Source organism: Saccoglossus kowalevskii, chromosome 21 (genome assembly GCF_978046115.1).
Source record: "Saccoglossus kowalevskii chromosome 21, keSacKowa6.1, whole genome shotgun sequence".
Lineage (NCBI taxonomy): Eukaryota > Metazoa > Hemichordata > Enteropneusta > Harrimaniidae > Saccoglossus > Saccoglossus kowalevskii.
In genome coordinates, this window is record NC_140661.1 from 14,238,479 (window position 1) to 14,262,638 (window position 24,160).

General features: G+C 36.9%; 1 protein-coding gene across 2 annotated transcripts in view; it reads left to right on the forward strand.

Moving 5' to 3' along the window:
* The window catches only part of Smad2/3 (Smad2/3 transcription factor), a 94,012-nt gene that overhangs the window by 23,363 nt on the left and 46,489 nt on the right, over positions 1–24,160 (forward strand).

Below are 24,160 nucleotides of genomic sequence, written 5' to 3' on the forward strand. Positions count from 1 at the left end.
GTATGGGGAGTGTACACACCAGTATGAATCCAGTGTGTCAGTATGGTTGATGTACACACCAGTATGAATCCAGTGTGTCAGTATGGTAGATGTGCACACCAGTATGAATCCGGTGTGTCAGTATGGTGAATGTACACACCAGTATGAATCCAGTGGGTCAATATGGTTGATGTACCGGTATATATGGGAAGTTTTCTGAAAGTAATTAATTTTGTTCGTTTGGATCATTTATTAAATTAATATCTTATTCACTTGTCTTTGCAACAATTCCTTTGTCTCCTGTTTTGAAAAAGCCTGAATCTGATAAGAAGTATTACTTGTCATGGTTTCAGAATATAGAATATACATTGACATGTTCAAATAAATTGTTAATTATTCATGTTGTTGAGCCGTAATGCCTTTGGGACTGCAACTATACCTCACATGTAGTCTCATTATAAAATTATGACATAGTTGAAGTCGAACGAGTGCAGTGTCTAGACAATTTTTTCATTAAGACTCAAAATCTTGCTGAGTATTCAACAGGTTAGTCACTTTGTTTTTTCCTCTTTGAGTTGCCATCTCTGTATAGTATGATTTTTGGGGGAGATTCAATTAATTGACGTTAGTTATTACCTTGTCTAGTCGTGTGTGATTACCTTGAGCTAGATTTTTGTAATTCACACATGGATTGGAGGGTAAGAGAAGATTGCCATGTTTTATGCATTTTAATTTGTTTTTACAAATTTTTATTATTCCATTTTAACCTTTTCACCACCAATACCCTCTGTTCAACACAAATTCACAAAATAGTCCTGTATATAGTCTGTAGTTTCCTTCAGAAGATTGGGACAAAAATAGCCAAATTTTTTGAGTAAAATCTTAAAATTTACCCAAATGTCGTCGGTTGGCTCTAAAATAAGGGTTCATTTCCCGAAATATTGAAGAATATAAGAAAAAAGTGCAGACAAATTTGGGCAAGAAAGGCTGGTTGTATATTGACAGATATCATGAGAATCAACAATTTTGGTAGATTTCGATATATTGTTAGCTGATGTCTGAGTCTGTGGAAATATTGTCGTAGTCAAGATTTCAATTGGTTCTTTAAGAAGGTTTGAAATTATGCCATTTTTGTTTTTATTATTTTGGAGAGATGCGTTCAGAAATTTGAAGTTGTCTCCCACAATGCATTGCATACATGTGCAGTAACATGCTCAGTAGTGCAAAATTTGAAGTTGTCACCCACAATGCATTGCATATATGTGCAGTAACATGCTCAGTCGTGCAAAATTTGAAGTTGTCACCCACAATGCATTGCATATATAGCCGGTAACAGGCTCAGGAGTGCAAAATTTGAAGTTGTCTCCCACAATGCATTGCATATATGTTCAGTAACATGCTCAGTAGTGCAAAATTTGAAGTTGTCACCCATAATGCATTGCATATATAGCCGGTAACATGCTCAGGAGTGCAACATTTGAAGTTGTCTCCCACAATGCATTGCATATATGTGCAGTAACATGCTCAGGAGTGCAAAATTTGAATCAGCATAAACATGAAAAATCTATTTCTTGTGAAGAATGTATAATTGTATAAAGAAAAGAAAGTTTCTGTTCTGTTTTTGCTATCCTATCATCGCTATTTTTATGTTTCAGTTTTGATTTTTTGTGAACAATAAGATGTTTGAAATTTTGGAAGAAAAGCAAAGATGTAAGGTCTACACATCGGTGTTCATTCCCTTTTTCAGAAACAGGTAGCCATTATGTTTTAAAAAGATTTTGTTCTAGAGAGACACCCTTATCCCATGTGTTGACCGATTGCATTCAAAGTTTTACACATATGCATTACATGTAGGGCAGCATTGGTACATGCTTGTTTTGTGAGCTGATTATCGAATGGTGGCCATACGAACGTACTCTGCCAAAAATGAGAAATTAAAATTTCAGATCTATATGTAAGCGTGCCTGCATCTGAGTGTATATGCATGCTTTTGTCATGCAAATGTGTTTTTGACTCCCATGTGCGAAGCACAAAATGGGAGTCTTTGCAGTTAGTGTGTCTGTATGTGTGTATGTGTGTGTGTGTGTGTGTGTGTGTGTGTGTCCGACTGTTCCACTGCTATCTCAAGAACCATACATCGGTTTTTGATGAAACTTGGTGCATAGATGCTCTGGGCCAATGCACAGATTTGATTAGGTTTTGGTAAAAATCCATGCTCGTTAATTACCTAATTTGCATGATAATTAGCTAATTTTTAGCTGTTCTATGACTGTTCCACTGATATCTAAAGAACCACTCATTGGATTTTGATGAAACTTGGTACATAGATGCTCTGAACATATGCGCAGATTTGATTAATTTTTGGTAAAAATCCGTGCATATTAATTACCTAATTTGCATGATAATTAGCTATTTTTTAGTGGTTCCATGACTGTTCCACTGATATCTAAACAACCACTCATTGGATTTTGATGAAACTTGGTACATAGATGCTCTGAACTAATGCTAGGTTTTGATTAGTTTTTGGTAATAATCCGTGGATACTAATTACCTAATTTGCATAATGATTAGTCAATTTTCGGTTTTTCCACTGATATCTCAAGTACTAATCATCACATTTCAATGAAACTTGGTACATAGATGTCATACGACACTGCACAGACCTGATAGTTTTTATGGTAATATCAGTACATATTAATTACCTAATTTGCATAATTAATTAATTTTCAGCATTTGATACAAGTAGTTAGCATTACATTTCAATGAAACTTGGTACTTACATACTCAAGGACTATGCAGAGATTGATTGTTTTCGATAAATATTTGTGCATATTAATCACCTAATTTGCATAATTAGTTAATTTTCAGCTTTTCCACGGGTATCTCAAGTACTAATCATCGCATTTCAATGAAACTTGGTACATGGATCCTTTAGGACTATGCAGAGACCTGATTAGTTTTAGGGTAAATAATTGTGCATATTAATTACCTAATTTGCATAATTAATTTTCAGCTTTTCTACTGATATCTAAAGTACTAATCATCACATTTCAATGAATCTAGAATTATGCAGACCAAATTAGTTTCCGGTAAATATTTGTGCATATTAATCACCTAATTTGCATAATTAACCAACTTTCACACTGATATCTCAGGTACTATACATCACATATCAATGAATGTACATGGATGCTGTAGGACAATAGACAGACCTGAATAATTGTGGGTTAAAATCTGTACATATTAATTACCTAATTTGCATAATTAACCAATTTTAAGCTTTCACACTGATATCTAAAGTACCGTAAAAACTCCAAAATTTCGACCGGTTTTAAATAATTGGTGTTAGAAATGTGACGTGTTTTTAGAGTCAAAATTAAGGTGCATTTTCGGACGGTCGAATTTTTCAGAATAGAAATCAGCAAAAAAAAATGGGGATGATAGACAGTGTGCTTCATTAGTTTTTAAAAAATGCAATGTCCGTCAATTGACGTAAACTTCCTCATGTTTCACGGTAAAAGCAAAGGTCGTGGCCGAGTTGTAACTCAAAATCTAAACAAAGTCATCAATCAGTGAGTATTATGACAAGCAAAACAAAACATCAAGACGCGGAGAAGAGGTCAGCACAAAACTAATAAGTCAAAAGACAAAGCTGTCTCGCACTACCTAGGAAAACTTGCGAATGTTCGAAGTACAGGTACCCATTGGACAAAAGATACATGGAAGTTTAGCAAACGATCTCCCCGACCCAGTGCAATGTATCCGGTTAGAATCAAAGCTCACGTGTCCCTTATTTGAGGGACCAAATTCTGCCGTAAATTCGCCCTTGGATTAAAAAATAAAATGGGATTTAAGAAAATAAAATGGGACTTTTAAGGTGTATTTTGGCGTCATTTTTCGGACATTTCAATCAATCCTGCCGGCTAAAATAGAGTCTAAGTTTTTCCGTAGTCATTGACGTCTGTCTATTCAAGAGTACACGTGTATGATTTTTATCGTGACTAGCGTGAGCGGGTAAGCTTCCTTTCGAGAATGAGCTGTTATCACTGCGAACAATGTTAAAATATTCTCCAGATGACCAGTTTATTTTTTAAAAACAACTAATTTTTTTATTTAAAAAAAATCATGCCGTTTTCGCATCAAAATCCAAGCCAAAATATCGTACTACAACATCAATCTCTTCCGCATTGCGTTCAATAACATTAACATATTTAAATAAGCTATGGTAATTTGAACACGTTGGCATCATCCAGCTTTTTGATTGGTTAATTAGCGATTTGACCTATTTGACCTAAGAGAACATGGCGGATATCCTACAGCATCAAACGTTTATACGAGACCGGAATCATTCGCTTACGATGAAACTAAGTTGACTTTTATTTGTATTTCATAACCATTCAACAAATTTATTTTGTGTACATTATTATAATCACTACTGAGTACAGTAATAATCAACAATTCAGAAACGCAGCATGCCGAGATTTTTGTGTTCGTTTTTATTTGAAACTTCGTTTATTTAGAATATATTTTCGTTACCAATAAAATAAAAATCTCTCAGTCAATCAGAAACCCGGATTCATGCCTTTGAGGAAGGTCCCGTTTGAACGCTCACATCGTTTTTTTTTTCGTTTGGAGGAAAACTAAAACTGGTCGCAATTTTCGAATAAGAATGAGTCGGCAATTTTTAGTGGAGTCGAAAATTTGGAGGTAAATAAAACACCGAAACCCGGCAAATAAATAGGCGGCCGAATTTTTAGAGGGGTCGAAATTTTGGAGTTTTCACGGTACTAATTATTCCATTTCAATGAAACTTAGTACAAAGATGCTCTAGGACAATGTACAAACCAAATTAGTTTGGGGTAAAAATCTGTTCATATTAATTCCCTAATAAGCATAATAATTCATAATTTTTTGGTTCTAATCACATTTCAATTAAACTTGGAGACATAGATTTTCTGTTACATTGCGCAGACCTCATTAGTTTTACACTCAAATCTGGTCATATTAATTTTCTGATTTGCATAATTAGTTTTCAGCTAAGTAATTTCGAATTATATTTAATGTGTCTCCAATACTCTCAGCACATGGGAGTTCTTTCTAAGCTTTCTTTGATTTGCAGATTAATTTTAAAATGGTCAACTGTTCCAGAGACCTACCTGTTATGCTATGATGAATCACGTTCTAATTCCTCTAGTATACATCCTGTCAGACTAGCGTATACATTTGATTCATAATCCAATTGAAGATGGCTGAATGGCGTCCATTTTAAAACATAAAAATGCATCAAAATCAAGTATTCCATCGTTTTGTAACCAAATGAATTCAAACTTTACACACAAGTTGTACCTTATGTCTACTCCGGATTCAAAATGTCTGACTGGTTTTCATTTTGTTTACTAATTAGGGACTGTGTCATGTCAATGTCTTATTTGTAGTGGCCCATATCTATGCGCTGGTAGCATAATGGTTGTTGCATCAGACGCATGATCGGTAGACTAGAGTTCAAATCACACCATAAGCTGAACACCAAAAAGGGTTGATCCCCCTTACCCTGGCTGAGTGTGTCACAGACTCAATGGAAAGACCAATCCCATTGTCCGAGATTCATTCAACATTTAGGCGACTTACAAGTATATACTTCAAATAGTTTTTGAATATATAATGAGCAACTTTTAAATGACATTTCTTGCTGTTGTCGATTTTGCAGAAGGTTTCCAACATTTTTTCGGGAAGAATGATCATACCACTGTGTGTGTTAACAGATTGGTTTTTGTGTTCAAGGTTACTGATACATGGGATAGCTGGCGTCATATACATGATATCTCTAAGCGTATCACCGTAATCTGGTTAGTGGTAAAAACTGGTATTTTTGTCATGTCCGACTTCATAGAACGCGATATACGCGCTGTTCGTAACTATTGTCCTCAGATTCGCTAAATTCTTCTGTTAATGCCATTTTTGAAGTTCGGTGTGGTCATGGAGGTAATAAGAACAGAGGTAGCGGCACAAATTTTTGCATGGGGGAACAAGAGCTGCTCATCAACCCTAGCCTTGGATGGGCAACCTTACTAGCGGGGCCCGGGGGCATGTTCCCCCTTAAAAATTAGACCCTCTGAAATGCTATTTCCTGCATGTTGTGGGGCAAATTTTGCAGCTTGATTTTTCGAAAGGATGACTACCTTGCGTTATTTTGCGAGATCTAATGATAATCTTGTCGCCCCGCAACGTTTACAAGATATGATAAGAACTGATAACCTAAACAAACGTGGCATGCATTACTTCAATAGAAAACGCTGCGTTGCCAGTCTGTTTATTAGTTGTCTGAGTTGTGTTTGACTGGTCCTGGTTCATGCCAGGATAAGGCATTAAATTGCCATTTGATAGAGAGATGGCTGCACATACATGAATATAGCTTCTGTGGCAAAAAAGTCAGGAAAGACAAAAGTGACATTCAATATCCGGAACTGTCACCTAGCACAAAAAGGTCGAATATTTCTGGCATTCAGAATTAGATCTTGGGCATTGGTGGATAGATGAAACTTGGTTTACGTTGAAAGATTGTGCGTATCACTTTGTGTTATGAATCTAGTTCAAAATTGCTGAATAATGGTGGCCCTTTTGTTTTCAAAAATGCTGTTGCGGGGGGGGGGGGGGGGGGGGGGCTATTACATCATACATAATTGTAACTTGACCTGGTCGTGTACACACATGATGCATTATGGGATATGTCCACACATGTATTCATTTCACAATCTGATTCATCACATTACAGTAATAAGATCACTCAATTTATTGAAAGGGCGTTTTGTTCAGATATGGCATGACTCCAGTCATGTCCATATCTCGTGTTAATCAGTTTCAATCGTGGCATAAAACAGTTGACCATTTAGGTCAAATCCTCCATGCGCAGTACTAATTTTCTGTTTCAGATTTTAAACCTAAGAGTGCCAAAGTCAACTTTTGTTACCTTTATACAATTTTTTTAGCTCCGCTGTCGACTTTGTCGAGCGGAGCTTATTATATGAGTGATTGTCCGTCGTCGTCGTCCGGTGTCCGTCGTCCGTGTCAATGTTTTACATTTTCGACTTCTTCTTGAAAACTACAAGCCTGAATGCTTTGATACTTGGTGTATATGTACCTTGGGTAGACCACTCTCAAATTTGTTCATTTCATAATGATATCTTTAATTTTCTAATTTTGGTGAATATTTTTGTCATTTTTGGTAAAAAGTGATATTTTCGACTTCTTGTTAAAAACGACAAGTCCAATTGCTTTGATATTACATATATAGGTACTACATATGGACCACTCTCAAATTTGTTCATTTCATGATGATATCTTCAATTCTCTAATTTTGGTGAATATTTTTGTCATTTTTGGTAAAAAGTGATATTTTCGACTTTTTGTTAAAAACCACAAGTCCAATTGCTTTGATATTACATATATAGGTACTACATGTGGACCACTCTCAAATTTGATATCATGATGATATCTTCAATTCTCTAATTTTGATGAATATTTTTGTCATTTTGGGTAAAAAGTGATATTTTCGACTTCTTGTTAAAAACTTTTTAGTCCCTGTTCGAACGCAGTCCGAAAACGGGGACTTATGTTTTGACAACAATCATTTATGGTCAAAAATGATATTTTTGAATTCTTGTTGAAAACAGCAAGTCCCATTGATTTGATACTATACATATTGTTCATTTTCTAATGATATCTTCTGTTCTTTAATTGAAATGTGCATTGCTAACAGCGGAGCTATCTCAGCTGAGAGGCTGCTTGTTTTATAGTTTCTCTGGAATTTTGGTTTGGTTCATATTATAAAAAAATACACAAAACAGGCAAAATTTTGATCAAGGCCTGTAGTCAATAGGAAATTATGTCTGTTTGGTTCAAAATATTGGGTTGAGGTTTAACCATAATTTCAATGGAGACAGTCGCTGTCTTTGACTTGTTTACTATATGTAAATTCTAAATTGTTCTGCCCTACAAGATAAGTTATTTTAGCTAGAATAAATTTTTGCTTAAAAGACATTTTGTTCACTGATTGAAAATAATTTGAAGTAAAATATAGTAGAAAAATTAATATATTCGCTGGATTTTAAATTTCACTGAGTCATCCCTTCAACAGAAATAGCAAAAATAAATTCCGAGTGAAAATAAAGTTTTTAGTTTAGCGTATAACGTAAGCTATTTTCTATTTTGAACTTTAAAAAGAATGTAGGTTAAACTGACCTACAATTGTGTTGATAAAGCCTCGAAAATAAAAAACGTTATTTAATACCCAACACTTTAACTGAATATGAATGTTATTAAGTGGCTAGTATCGTATTTCGTATTTGTTTATTTGATGTTTGGACATTTCATGAAATAAAATGTTCAGCTCTATGGTGAGTACATTTGTCTTGAGTGACCCAGACATTATCGAAATACAATACCCACCGTGCAGTCTTGCGCTATAAGTGGTATGATGCTCATGTATAACTAGCTTTCACTTTTGTCTCTGATATTCAATTTAATCTTAGTTTTACCCTTCTTCTCAGAAACCAAACTGTTGGACCACATTATTAACTTTCACTTCAATTTTGACGGAACTTTGTATTTTATATAATTTCTTTGTTAAGTTTGGACCAAATCTCCCTTTGCCAAATGAAAGTTTTTGAAAATATTTATTTTGTAACTTCTTTTTCACTTTACCTTACCTTAATTTAAGTGCTCCATTATTTGAAAAGTTTTGATCATTTGAAATATTTGATTAGTTTTTCAACTATATCGAAAGATGATTGTCAATTTTGTCACAAATTACTCTAAACCACTCAATTTTCGCTGCAATTTTAGGGCATTCATGCAGACTGAATTTCACTAAAGTCGCTGATGCATCATCACATTGAACCCCCAAAAATTTACAAAATTATACAATTTTCCACTAACTCTAGAAATTTGCATTAATATTGTCTTTAACAACATTAAAGTAATTAGCAGTAAAATTTAGAAAAGAAAAAAGTCAGCTGGATTTAAGATGTACGCTTTTCATTTTCCGCACGCAGGTTTTGCTTAAAAATAAAAACAGTACTTCTTGCTTACTGATCAAAATCACTCTAGAATATCAGTAATATTTCTTGTATTCCAAAATTTACTTGAAAACCAACATAAATTAAAAGTGTTTTGGGAAGTGTTACTGATAAAATGTTTGATTCATGAAATGTATATGCAGGTAATACCGGATGTAAATAGGAAATATCAATGTCTTTCATGAAGGAAGTGAGGTCGGTACTCGACCCCGGGCTGTTGATATAATTAGTCAATACTAAATGCCGGTTATTGGTGTCGCCATTTTGTGTGGTCTAAAATATGAACAGGCATTTCCCCGACCCATTTTGATTTTATGCAAGGACACGGCTTTAGTTCGGATTTATAGTCAATTTGTTCAACCTCACCTCTTTCATTTAGAGTTTCTAGACTTGAAAATCAAAATGGTAATTTCAGATCAAATTATGCAAATTAAATATTTTGTTTACATTAACAAGTAGTTATGTCTCGGCAAAGTGTGATTCAGCGGAACACAGCATTGTTGATGGTTTATAAAGAAGACAAAAGTGTTGCGCAATACATGACAAAGTTGGGGTCGCTTATACATTTGTAATTACATTATGATGTCACGATTACCTATGATGTCACTTCCTTAGTTTTACCTTGAAAATGTATCGCAGGGCATTATGGGTATGGATGCCTTGCACTCCATTGTCAATATCCGTGCGTACGGCAAAATTTGAAATGTCCATGATGGGTGAGTAGAACATTACCCCGTGTTTTTTCCATCGCAGACTGTGCCAAGTTGTCTGGTGACCTATATTCAAGTAACAAAAGCATAGGGGAAAGGCCAGACACAAAGGTTATGTGGGGTCATGGCAGTTTCTACGCTGCTTACATAGTTCTACATTGAACTAAAAAGAAAGCGAAAAGCCCGTTCCTTGACTCTAGATATGTAGTAGCATAGCTGGGTGACCCAAATTTCACTGAAGCATGGCTGACAACTTGCAGGGTAAGCTTATACATGTTTCACTACGACGTGAATTAGGTCGTTTATTCTGCATTAGTTGTATGTGGGTCAGCATACTCGGGGTAAGTTGTGTACTCCATCTTTGAACGTGGTATTTGCTCAGTATCCTGTTTTCGATAATTATCGCGCTGTTTCTATAGATGGTAAACGTGGCAGAATGCCAAGAAGCGTCGACGAGGTGTGATTTTCTAGATAGGGTTGAAAAATCACTGGTTTGTTACTTAGTATTGAAACTATCAACATCTTGTTTAAACATGGACGTGTGAAAAGGCGGTTAAATGATGCAACCGTGATTAACTGGACAAAGGTCTGTAACAGATGCTTGGTAATACTAGATACTTTCACTATTTGAGATTACAGCAACAGATTCAGTTTCAGTTCCATGTATGTGATGTATTCAATCAAAATCCAGTGTAATGGTACAAATGACAAATGGCAAGGTCAGAAGTTTGTCTGAAGGGAATATATACTCGTTTAATTTCAACAGATTTCATGTTGCAGGGATATTTACCAAGTTTAAAATTTTCTAGTTTTTGAAGTAAACAATGTACTCTATTGTTGTATGTGAATATTCATTAGTTTTTAATTTACCGGGTAGTACAAAAATAAAATAAAACCCAGTGAATTATCAAGCATGAATATTTTTTAGCTCCGCTGTCGACTTTGTCGAGCGGAGCTTATCATATGAGTGATTGTCCGTCGTTCGTGTCAATGTTTTACTTTTTTGACTTCTTCTTGAAAACTATAAGCCTGAGGGCTTTGATACTTGGTGTATATGTACCTTGGGTAGACCTCTCTTAGATTTGTTCATTTTGTAATGATATCTTCAATTCTCTAATTTTGGTGAATATTTTTGTCATTTTTGGTAAAAAGTGATATTTTCGACTTCTTGTTAAAAACCGCAAGTCCAATTGCTTTGATACTACATATATAGGTACTACATGTGGCCCTCTTTCAGATTTGTTAATTTCGTGGTGATATCTTCAATTATGTAATTTTGATGATAGTTTTTGTCATTTTGGTGAAAAGTGATATTTTTAAATTCTTGTTGAAAACAGCAAGTCTGATTGCTTTGATACTATACATATTGTTCATTTTCTAATGATGTCTTCAGTTCTTTAATTGAAATGTGCATTGCTAACAGCGGAGCTATCTCAGCCGACAGGCTGCTTGTTTGGTATATAAAATACGATGAATGTTTTATAAATTTCACAATCATCAGTCACAGTGTATTCCATGAGTGAATACAGCATAAAACTTGATAAGGCCACACCGACTTAATTGTATGGATGACATCCACGCGTGCATTAGTTTTCGCCTTTTCTCAAACAAAAAAAAAAAATCTACAACGACGAGTCTCTACAGATTGGTTTTCTGTCCGGAACTTGCCGACTCATATTGTCGCAAAGCGCCGGCTTGTCGTAAAACTATCTAAAAACGTGCCAATTTTGTCGTAAATGATCTTCTGCACATGCGTATTGCGTTGCCAGGAATACGTGAGCATAACAGTTCAGAGGAAAAACTGAGGGATTGTTGTAGACTGGTACGCAATTGACGTCGGCCAGGGAGATATGACGTTTACACAGCTATACGAGAGATTGGTTAAAGCATGGAATTATAAACCCCAGGAAGAACAACCACTTCGTTTCCTTTGAACTATGATAGTTGCCGTGATGTCGAATGTTTATTTTGACTGTTTATTTCGCCACATTAAAAAATAAGTCGATTTACGCAAATGAACGTTTATCTCCGACTATCGGTCATTTTCGGAGTCAATCGGGCGACTTCGGGAGATCATGTGATCGAGTTGTTTCGGTTATAGCATAAAAAAACAATGGTGCCAAGACAAAAACACTGATAAATGAGCGACATTCAACGGGAAAAAAAACACATTGCCACTTCTGGCGATCGAAGGGATACACGGAATAAGTCGGGATATCTCGACAACAAACAGCATACCAAACCTCATGTTTCGCAAACTTTCGGAACCTTATTTTTTCGAGGGTTGAAAAAAACAAGAAGTAATCTAAAAACGACATTGGAAAGTATGAAAACTCGCTAAAACTTCAACCCGTTGCATGATTTCCGGTACACTGAAGGTCACCCTGCAGACCGACTTGTTTGCGCATGTGTAGTGTACGAAATATTTTACTGCGCAGATATGAAATTTTTTTTCAAGTTTTCCGTTTCTAGCAAAGCGGTTGATACGAGCGTATCGGCGGCAACTAACATGGAGTATGACTAATGTTGTGGAAACAAAGGCAAAAGCACTGTAAGATAAACTAAGACAAAGGTTTTTTTAATCCTCTTAGTTTCGTTGTTCTTCCTGGGGTTTATAGTTCCATGGTTAAAGCTAACCCCTACTGTGTAAGATAAACTAAGACAAAGGTTTTTTTAATCCTCTTAGTTTCGTTGTTCTTCCTGGGGTTTATAGTTCCATGGTTAAAGCTAACCCCTACTGTGTAGAGAGGAGCAAGCAAGGACATTTCTGTATCATTGCAATGTTTTGTTAGTTATTGTCATAAAGTAGTGATATGTACATTCCGCTTTGACTTGTACTGAAAATGATGTCCATGTTGTACCTTGCATGCAGTGTTTTTGACTGAAGGTACAAATGTACTTCATCATGACTACATGTACTAGAGCTTGTCTGAAATGGTTATACCTGTGACAGTAATACAGTACGAGATGTGTATATCAACATGTGCCTCCTACAAATAAAGACTTCTTGTTGTTTTTTGATACATTGTGTTCTGTGGTCCAATTCGTAATAGCAGCTCCGTAGTCCTGTGCTTTTAGCAGGATTTTTTTTTTTTGGCAGGATTTTTTTTTTTTCGCCCTCTCGCATTAGTTTTGGGGTCTCCAGAGGATGTCATCCATAAAATTAAATCAGTGTGGCCTAACTTGCCCTAAAAACATCCATGCCGTCACAAAATTCACTGTATAGCATGGTATCAATTCTTGGTGTGTTCTTGTTACTGTAAAGGGGTTAATTATTCACTGGGTTTTAATTTTGCTTATTTCGCTGGCTGGAAAATGCGCTAAATTAAAACCCAGTGAATATGTAAAATTTAGCATAGAACACATTATCTAAATGATAAAACCATGGATTTTAAAACCCATGCATTGAACATGCCTGAAATGGTAAATCAGCGAAATTTAAACCCAGCGAAAATTAGTCATTTTACAGTAGTTCTTATCCCATGGTCTATTCATTATACAGTAGAAATACCACTCTACCAGTTCTTGTGAGAGCTTAACCTTTTTGCCACCAATTCCCTCTTTTCATCACAAAATAGTCCTGCTTATAGTCTGCACTTTCCTTCAGAAAATTAGAACAAAAACTGTTTTTTGAATAAAAACTGAAAATAGACAACAGTTTTGTTTGTTGGCTCCAAAATTAGGGTCTATTTCCAGAAAACTTTTGAAGAATATAAAAAAAAAAGTGCGGGAAAAATTTTGGGCTAGAAAGTCCACTGGTGAAAAGGTTAAACCCATTTTAATGTTTTGTACAATCAGAATATGGACACTATACATTATCTCTTAGCGTAATAATACTTTTTATCAAATTATTAAACTATGTTTATTATTTTGCAAAACATTTTGAATATTTTGCAGTTATTATTAACAGCTTATTCTAGAAATGGTTTTCAAATTATGATCGATAGTATGGATCATGCATTTGTGGATTAAATGATTCTTATCTTCAAATTCTACCAGATCCACTAACATACAAAATATTTGAACATTTTGATACTGCGACTATATTCCCCGTTTAGGAGTACGTGACATGACCATGGTCCTATTATAATAGCTCCATTATAACATCCTAATGCTAAGCAGGCCTGGACCTTCACGATGGTTCTTTGCTAAATTGCATCCAGCATTTTGGCCTCCTTATTGAGTTTGTGTAATACTCTCCCAGGGCAGGGATTGACCCCGCTATTTTGGTGTTCAACCCTGTTATTAATTAATAGAATACTTTTAATAGAGTAATAACTGTTTATTTGACAATTAAGAAATGGGAATCTTAGTAGAGATTGTTCAGACCTTGCTTTGTAGAAACCCTTGTGTGAAAGCAAGTGTGCTGATGGGGTGAAAGCAAGTGTGCTGATGGGGTGAAAGCAAGTGTGCTGATGGGGTGAAAGCACTGCTGATGGGGTGAATGCACCATACTGATGGGGTGAATGCACCATACTGATGGGGTGAATGCACCATACTGATGGGGTGAATGCACCATACTGATGGGGTGAATGCACCATACTGATGAGGTGAATGCACCATACTGATGGGGTGAATGCACCATACTGATGGGGTGAATGCACCATACTGATAGGGTGAATGCACCGTTCTGATGGGGTGAAAGCACCGTTCTGATGGGGGGGAAAGCACCATACTGATGTGGGGGAAAGCACCGTACTGATGGGGGGGAAAGCACCGTACTGATGTGGGGAAAGCACCGTACTGATGTGGGGAAAGCACCGTACTGATGGGGTAAAAGCACCGTACTGATGGGGTGAAAGCACCGTATTGATGGGGTGAAAGCATCGTATTGATGGGGTGAAAGCATCGTACTGATGGGGTGAAAGCACCGTACTGATGGGGGGGGGGGAGAAGCACCGTACTGATGGGGGGAAAGCACCGTACTGATGGGGGGGAAAGCACCGTACTGATGGGGGGGAAAGCACCGTACTGATGGGGGGGAAAGCACCGTACTGATGGGGGGGAAAGCACCGTACTGATGTGGGGGAAAGCACCGTACTGATTGGGTGAAAGCATCGTACTGATTGGGGGGAAAGCACCGTACTGATGGGGGGGTGCACCGCACTGATGGGGGGTGCACCGCACTGATGGGGGGAAGCACCGTACTGATGGGGGGAAAGCACCGTTCTGATGGGGGGAAAGCACCGTTCTGATGGGGGGAAAGCACCGTTCTGATGGGGGGAAAGCACCGTTCTGATGGGGGGAAAGCACCGTACTGATGGGGGGAAAGCACCGTTCTGATGGGGGGAAAGCATCGTACTGATTGGGTGAAAGCATCGTACTGATTGGGGGGATAGCATCGTTCTGATGGGGTGAATGCACTGTACTGATGGGGTGAAAATTTTGTTCAATCTTTTCAGATAAAGGGCAATCTTTTCTGTTAAATTTATGGCAAATAAATAGAAATGTCTCTTGTTGCTAGTTGCCATTTTGGACCAAATATCCTAGCCTAATAATTTTGAGTCAATTCCCACCTCTGTGAACTAGTCTGGTGGAAATCAGTGTACTTGTGGGATGAGATGGGGAACCTGTACTGGTGGGATGAGATGGGGAACCTGTACTGGTGGGATGAGATGGGGAACCTGTACTGGTGGGATGAGATGGGGAACCTGTACTGGTGGGATGAGATGGGGAACCTGTACTGGTGGGATGAGATGGGGAACCTGTACTGGTGGGATGAGATGGGGAACCTGTACTGGTGGGATGAGATGGGGAACCTGTACTGGTGGGATGAGATGGGGAACCTGTACTGGTGGGATGAGATGGGGAACCTGTACTGGTGGGATGAGATGGGGAACCTGTACTGGTGGGATGAGATGGGGAACCTGTACTGGTGGGATGAGATGGGGAACCTGTACTGGTGGGATGAGATGGGGAACCTGTACTGGTGGGATGAGATGGGGAACCTGTACTGGTGGGATGAGATGGGGAACCTGTATTGGTGGGATGAGATGGGGAACCAGTACTGGTGGGATGTGATGGGGAACCAGTACTGGTGGGATGAGATGGGGAACCAGTACTGGTGGGATGAGATGGGGAACCTGTACTGGTGGGATGAGATGGGGAACCTGTACTGGTGGGATGAGATGGGGAACCTGTACTGGTGGGATGAGATGGGGAACCTGTACTGGTGGGATGAGATGGGGAACCTGTACTGGTGGGATGAGATGGGGAACCTGTACTGGTGGGATGAGATGGGGAACCTGTACTGGTGGGATGAGATGGGGAACCTGTACTGGTGGGATGAGATGGGGAACCTGTACTGGTGGGATGAGATGGGGAACCTGTACTGGTGGGATGAGATGGGGAACCTGTACTGGTGGGATGAGATGGGGAACCAGTACTGGTGGGATGAGATGGGGAACCAGTACTGGTGGGATGAGATGGGGAACCAGTACTGGTGGGATGAGATGGGGAACCAGTACTGGTGGGATGAGATGGGGAACCAGTACTGGTGGGATGAGATGGGGAACCAGTACTGGTGGGATGAGATGGGGAACCAGTACTGGTGGGATGAGATGGGGAACCTGTACTGGTGGGATGAGATGGGGAACCTGTACTGGTGGGATGAGATGGGGAACCTGTACTGGTGGGGCTAATCTGCACTGGCTCGGAAGGTTGTAAATGATTAGCTAGTTTGAATTTGCATAACAATACTGACAATGAACGTGCATTCAACGGCACAAGTTTTTTTGTTTTTTTAGCCAATCAGAATTCATCTTCCGAGCCAGTGCAGATCAGCCGTACTGGTGGGATGAGATGGGGAACCAGTACTGGTGGGATGAGATGGGGAACCAGTACTGGTGGGATGAGATGGGGAACCAGTACTGGTGGGATGAGATGGGGAACCAGTACTGGTGGGATGAGATGGGGAACCTGTACTGGTGGGATGAGATGGGGAACCAGTACTGGTGGGATGAGATGGGGAACCAGTACTGGTGGGATGAGATGGGGAACCTGTACTGGTGGGATGAGATGGGGAACCAGTACTGGTGGGATGAGATGGGGAACCTGTACTGGTGGGATGAGAGTTATGAATTCATACCAAACTGTTTTTTTTTTTTTAAATATCAAAGACCCAATTGTGATTAACATTGTGAGAAGAGGACAGTATTTGATAGATAATCCCCAATTGTGATTACCATTTTACATGTAGATTCTATTTGAGAACAGGACAGTATTTGATAGATACATGTAGCAAAAACAAGTCTCCTGGCTCTCTTCAGTAGCTATTTGCATTAGAGGTTTATTCAGTAAATTATTATGACTATGTTTGTACACACACCTGGTATCGGTGAGATAGTTTTATGTAAAACCACTTGTTATTGGTACCAAGGTGCTGCCTGCTGCAAGCAACCACTGATAGCGAAAATGAATTGGAATAAATGGCATCATAGACGATGTTTTCACAGCCATGTTTATATTATTAATATGAAATGAACTTAAATATATATTTCAAAAGGCATGCCTATTTCATGTACGAAACTCTACATGTGACCTATAACGACACCATTTCGAAATGGTGCAACATTACGACATTGTTGGAATTGCGTAATTCTATCAGTTTTATTATATTGACTGTAGAGCTATTGTTCAGTATGTGACACCAGTGTATTCGTATTTACGTTGGCGGAATCATCAGTGTATCATTTGTTTGTACATGGACTTTTTAGAACTACTGTAGAATACTTTATTTTCACTTGGAATTTATTTTTGCTAAATGGATGATTCCGTGAAAATAAAATCCAGCGAATATACTTTTGTTCCTATATTTCACATTACTCATCAAAAATCAGTGAAAATAAATTCCAAGCAAATCGCTCAAAAAGCCTTTTCAGTGAAAATTAATTCCAGCGAAAATAAAGTATTCCACAGTATCTAGTTTGTAGCACCAGTTGAGGCATTTGGCTACCACTAAACAAATGATCACATTTCCTTGTCGTTTACAGTATGGTTTTTTGGTTCTGTAAATTACTTTTTACACAAAACTCTCAAAATTTGCTTTGGTTTATGATGAAAACAGGATATGTAGTTCTATTATGAATAATGTTGGTTAAAAATTTCATGAGATAAGGGCTTCCAATGGAAATTGTTGAAAAGATTCATTTTTTTGGATCCTTTCAAGCCAACAAATAATTCATACTGTGAAAAAAAAATCAAAATTGTGATAAATTTTTCACCCCTATGTGTTAGATTGAACAGCTTTACATTTGCAATTATGTTGTCAATATTGTGAGAAAAATAAAGTGCACTCATTTTCCAATTTGTCAATCACGTTCCAAACTGTAAACTGTTTATCTTTGTCACAATTTCATTTAATTTTTACCAAAGTTTTTGATGTTGGTTTGGGATAACCAACCGTCGTGTATGCTGATTTGTTATGGAATTTGTATTGCTTGCACTCAGCAAGCAAATACCGAAAAAAAAAATTGAGAAAAAATGTTATTGTAATGTTATGTTGACTATAGGCAACTCTACTTTTGCCATAAAAAAAAACAGTCACAGTAAGACCTTTCGTAGAATTCTAGCATGACAGTAACTCGAGTCGTGGGTATGCGGGCTTGGCATACTTCAACATCCGCTTACAGAACCATGAGACCTAGGTAGAATTCCAGACAGCATTATGTTGGTCTAATCCCTATGAATGTTTTGAACATTTTCCCAGAACTCATAGGGGCCTTCTTCCGTTATAACCTTTTGACCACCAGTTCCCTCTTTTCATCACAAATTCACAAAATAGTCATGTTTATCGTCTGCACTTCCTTCAGATGACTGGGATAAAAATAATCAAATATTTTTTGAGTAAAAACTAAATATTTCCTAAAATTTTGTCTGTTGGCTCCAAAATTAGGGTTTCTTTCCAGAAATAGTGAACAATTATAAAAAAAAAAAGTGCTGAAAAATTCGGGTGAGAAAGTTTGGTGGTTAAAACGTTAACTGTCAAACGAGTTTTCACTTTTACTTTCTACATGCATAGAACAGGTAAAACTATGAAATGTACTGAATGCAAAAAATGAAAAATGAAATTTCATCACATAGTTGTACCTATGAGACTGATTAACATCCTAATCAGTCAATATTTATTTGATGTCAGTCAATTGCATATTTTTGCTTTGAGACTACATTTTGTGTAGCTTTGTCCTTTATGTGGTCTGTATCCATAATTAGTAGTGAAAGCATCGTAGTTGTCACACAGCATATATTTAAATTTCATGAAAATGAGTAATGTCAGAGGGGTTTGCAACGCGCATAGTACTGTATGGTGACATCATGCCAAGATCCCATTCAAGTCTCATCTCGTAGATAGCGAGACTGATGCTACGACCTTCTGACATGACCTCAGGCAGTTTGTAATAAAACAATTAACATGTATTGCCACATTCATAGTGAAAAAATGTAATACATCGAAAATGTACAGAAAATATAGTTCTCGTAATCCGTCATATCGTGAGAAGCTATTTTGATCCACCTGGACATCCCAGTATCAGTTACCTCGGGCATGCGCATTCGCATTTTTCTGAGTTGGAACGCTTATATGAGAGCGAGATTGAAACGGGATCTTGGTATCGTGTCACCGTAGTTGCAAACTCCAAGTAATGTACCTCTGGTAATGTATTATACCATAGACTTTAAAAGACATTTTTTTTAAGGTCTATGATTATACATGTGTTTATATATTGCATAGGACTCGTATTTTAACTATAACCTATCTTGCATATTTAGCTTCTGGCCTGGATAAGTGCACCACAAATCAAAATATCTATGTCAATGTCACTGACATAAATTCATTCTATACTGCAGGGATGTGGACAATTAATAAAACATGTCCACATCAAACATAGTCTCTTCATTTTAACATTATCCCTAAAGTACAAATAAAAAAAAATGGCATGACAACTAGAAAAAGTGCATTTTTCCATGCAGTAGTTAAACTTGCCTTGAACCCTCTCTTTCCTAAGCGAAAAGATTATGTTTCTTGTGCGCATGTAGTCATCCACAATGTTAAATTTATGAAAACCTACGTGTACATGTAGGTGCCTGCATATGACCGGGCATTCACCCAACGCAACCCAACGTATTAACATTGCCATATTATTACTAAGCGTGGAAGCCTTGTCTATGACATCTTAATGTTTAATATTGTGACTGAATATTATGGTCTATTGGCTATCTGCATCATATTTCCTGAAATGAGACTATGACAAGTCTATTGGCTATCTGCATCATATTTCCTGAAATGAGACTGTATGTCAAGTCTATTGTTCATTTGCATCATATTTCCTGAAATGAGACTGTATGTCAAGTCTATTGCTCATTTGCATCATATTTCCTGAAATGAGACTGTATGTCAACTCTATTGTTCATTTGCATCATATTTCCTGAAATGAGACTGTATGTCAAGTCGATTGCTCATTTGCATCATATTTCCTGAAATGAGACTGTATGTCAAGTATATTGCTCATTTGCATCATATTTCCTGAAATGAGACTGTATGTCAAGTCGATTGCTCATTTGCATCATATTTCCTGAAATGAGACTGTATGTCAAGTCTATTGGCTCATTTGCATCATATTTCCTGAAATGAGACTGTATGTCAAGTATATTGCTCATTTGCATCATATTTCCTGAAATGAGACTGTATGACAAGTATATTGCTCATTTGCATCATATTTCCTGAAATGAGACTGTATGACAAGTCTATTGCTCATTTGCATCATATTTCCTGAAATGAGACTGTATGACAAGTCTATTGCTCATTTGCATCATATTTCCTGAAATGAGACTGTATGTCAAGTCGATTGCTCATTTGCATCATATTTCCTGAAATGAGACTGTATGTCAAGTCTATTGGCTCATTTGCATCATATTTCCTGAAATGAGACTGTATGTCAAGTATATTGCTCATTTGCATCATATTTCCTGAAATGAGACTGTATGACAAGTATATTGCTCATTTGCATCATATTTCCTGAAATGAGACTGTATGACAAGTCTATTGCTCATTTGCATCATATTTCCTGAAATGAGACTGTATGACAAGTATATTGCTCATTTGCATCATATTTCCTGAAATGAGACTGTATGTCAAGTCTATTGCTCATTTGCATCATATTTCCTGAAATGAGACTGTATGACAAGTATATTGCTCATTTGCATCATATTTCCTGAAATGAGACTGTATGACAAGTCTATTGGCTCATTTGCATCATATTTCCTGAAATGAGACTGTATGTCAAGTATATTGCTCATTTGCATCATATTTCCTGAAATGAGACTGTATGACAAGTATATTGCTCATTTGCATCATATTTCCTGAAATGAGACTGTATGACAAGTCTATTGCTCATTTGCATCATATTTCCTGAAATGAGACTGTATGACAAGTCTATTGCTCATTTGCATCATATTTCCTGAAATGAGACTGTATGTCAAGTCGATTGCTCATTTGCATCATATTTCCTGAAATGAGACTGTATGTCAAGTCTATTGGCTCATTTGCATCATATTTCCTGAAATGAGACTGTATGTCAAGTCTATTGTTCATTTGCATCATATTTCCTGAAATGAGACTGTATGTCAAGTCTATTGCTCATTTGCATCATATTTCCTGAAATGAGACTGTATGACAAGTCTATTGCTCATTTGCATCATATTTCCTGAAATGAGACTGTATGACAAGTCTATTGCTCATTTGCATCATATTTCCTGAAATGAGACTGTATGACAAGTCTATTGCTCATTTGCATCATATTTCCTGAAATGAGACTGTATGTCAAGTCGATTGCTCATTTGCATCATATTTCCTGAAATGAGACTGTATGTCAAGTCGATTGCTCATTTGCATCATATTTCCTGAAATGAGACTGTATGTCAAGTCGATTGCTCATTTGCATCATATTTCCTGAAATGAGACTGTATGTCAAGTCTATTGTTCATTTGCATCATATTTCCTGAAATGAGACTGTATGTCAAGTCGATTGCTCATTTGCATCATATTTCCTGAAATGAGACTGTATGTCAAGTCGATTGCTCATTTGCATCATATTTCCTGAAATGAGACTGTATGACAAGTCTATTGCTCATTTGCATCATATTTCCTGAAATGAGACTGTATGACAAGTCTATTGCTCATTTGCATCATATTTCCTGAAATGAGACTGTATGACAAGTATATTGCTCATTTGCATCATATTTCCTGAAATGAGACTGTATGTCAAGTCGATTGCTCATTTGCATCATATTTCCTGAAATGAGACTGTATGTCAAGTCTATTGCTCATTTGCATCATATTTCCTGAAATGAGACTGTATGACAAGTCTATTGCTCATTTGCATCATATTTCCTGAAATGAGACTGTATGACAAGTCTATTGGCTCATTTGCATCATATTTCCTGAAATGAGACTGTATGTCAAGTATATTGCTCATTTGCATCATATTTCCTGAAATGAGACTGTATGTCAAGTATATTGCTCATTTGCATCATATTTCCTGAAATGAGACTGTATGTCAAGTCGATTGCTCATTTGCATCATATTTCCTGAAATGAGACTGTATGTCAAGTCGATTGCTCATTTGCATCATATTTCCTGAAATGAGACTGTATGACAAGTCTATTGCTCATTTGCATCATATTTCCTGAAATGAGACTGTATGTCAAGTCGATTGCTCATTTGCATCATATTTCCTGAAATGAGACTATGACAAGTCTATTGCTCATTTGCATCATATTTCCTGAAATGAGACTGTATGACAAGTCTATTGCTCATTTGCATCATATTTCCTGAAATGAGACTGTATGTCAAGTATATTGCTCATTTGCATCATATTTCCTGAAATGAGACTGTATGTCAAGTCTATTGCTCATTTGCATCATATTTCCTGAAATGAGACTGTATGTCAAGTATATTGCTCATTTGCATCATATTTCCTGAAATGAGACTGTATGTCAAGTCTATTGCTCATTTGCATCATATTTCCTGAAATGAGACTGTATGACAAGTCTATTGCTCATTTGCATCATATTTCCTGAAATGAGACTGTATGACAAGTCTATTGCTCATTTGCATCATATTTCCTGAAATGAGACTGTATGTCAAGTATATTGCTCATTTGCATCATATTTCCTGAAATGAGACTGTATGACAAGTCTATTGCTCATTTGCATCATATTTCCTGAAATGAGACTGTATGTCAACTCTATTGTTCATTTGCATCATATTTCCTGAAATGAGACTGTATGTCAAGTCTATTGCTCATTTGCATCATATTTCCTGAAATGAGACTGTATGTCAAGTATATTGCTCATTTGCATCATATTTCCTGAAATGAGACTGTATGACAAGTCTATTGCTCATTTGCATCATATTTCCTGAAATGAGACTGTATGTCAACTCTATTGTTCATTTGCATCATATTTCCTGAAATGAGACTGTATGACAAGTCTATTGCTCATTTGCATCATATTTCCTGAAATGAGACTGTATGACAAGTCTATTGCTCATTTGCATCATATTTCCTGAAATGAGACTGTATGTCAAGTCGATTGCTCATTTGCATCATATTTCCTGAAATGAGACTGTATGACAAGTATATTGCTCATTTGCATCATATTTCCTGAAATGAGACTGTATGTCAAGTCGATTGCTCATTTGCATCATATTTCCTGAAATGAGACTGTATGTCAAGTATATTGCTCATTTGCATCATATTTCCTGAAATGAGACTGTATGTCAAGTATATTGCTCATTTGCATCATATTTCCTGAAATGAGACTGTATGACAAGTCTATTGCTCATTTGCATCATATTTCCTGAAATGAGACTGTATGACAAGTCTATTGCTCATTTGCATCATATTTCCTGAAATGAGACTGTATGACAAGTCTATTGGCTCATTTGCATCATATTTCCTGAAATGAGACTGTATGACAAGTCTATTGCTCATTTGCATCATATTTCCTGAAATGAGACTGTATGACAAGTATATTGCTCATTTGCATCATATTTCCTGAAATGAGACTGTATGACAAGTCTATTGCTCATTTGCATCATATTTCCTGAAATGAGACTGTATGACAAGTCTATTGCTCATTTGCATCATATTTCCTGAAATGAGACTGTATGACAAGTATATTGCTCATTTGCATCATATTTCCTGAAATGAGACTGTATGACAAGTATATTGCTCATTTGCATCATATTTCCTGAAATGAGACTGTATGACAAGTCTATTGCTCATTTGCATCATATTTCCTGAAATGAGACTGTATGACAAGTCTATTGCTCATTTGCATCATATTTCCTGAAATGAGACTGTATGTCAAGTATATTGCTCATTTGCATCATATTTCCTG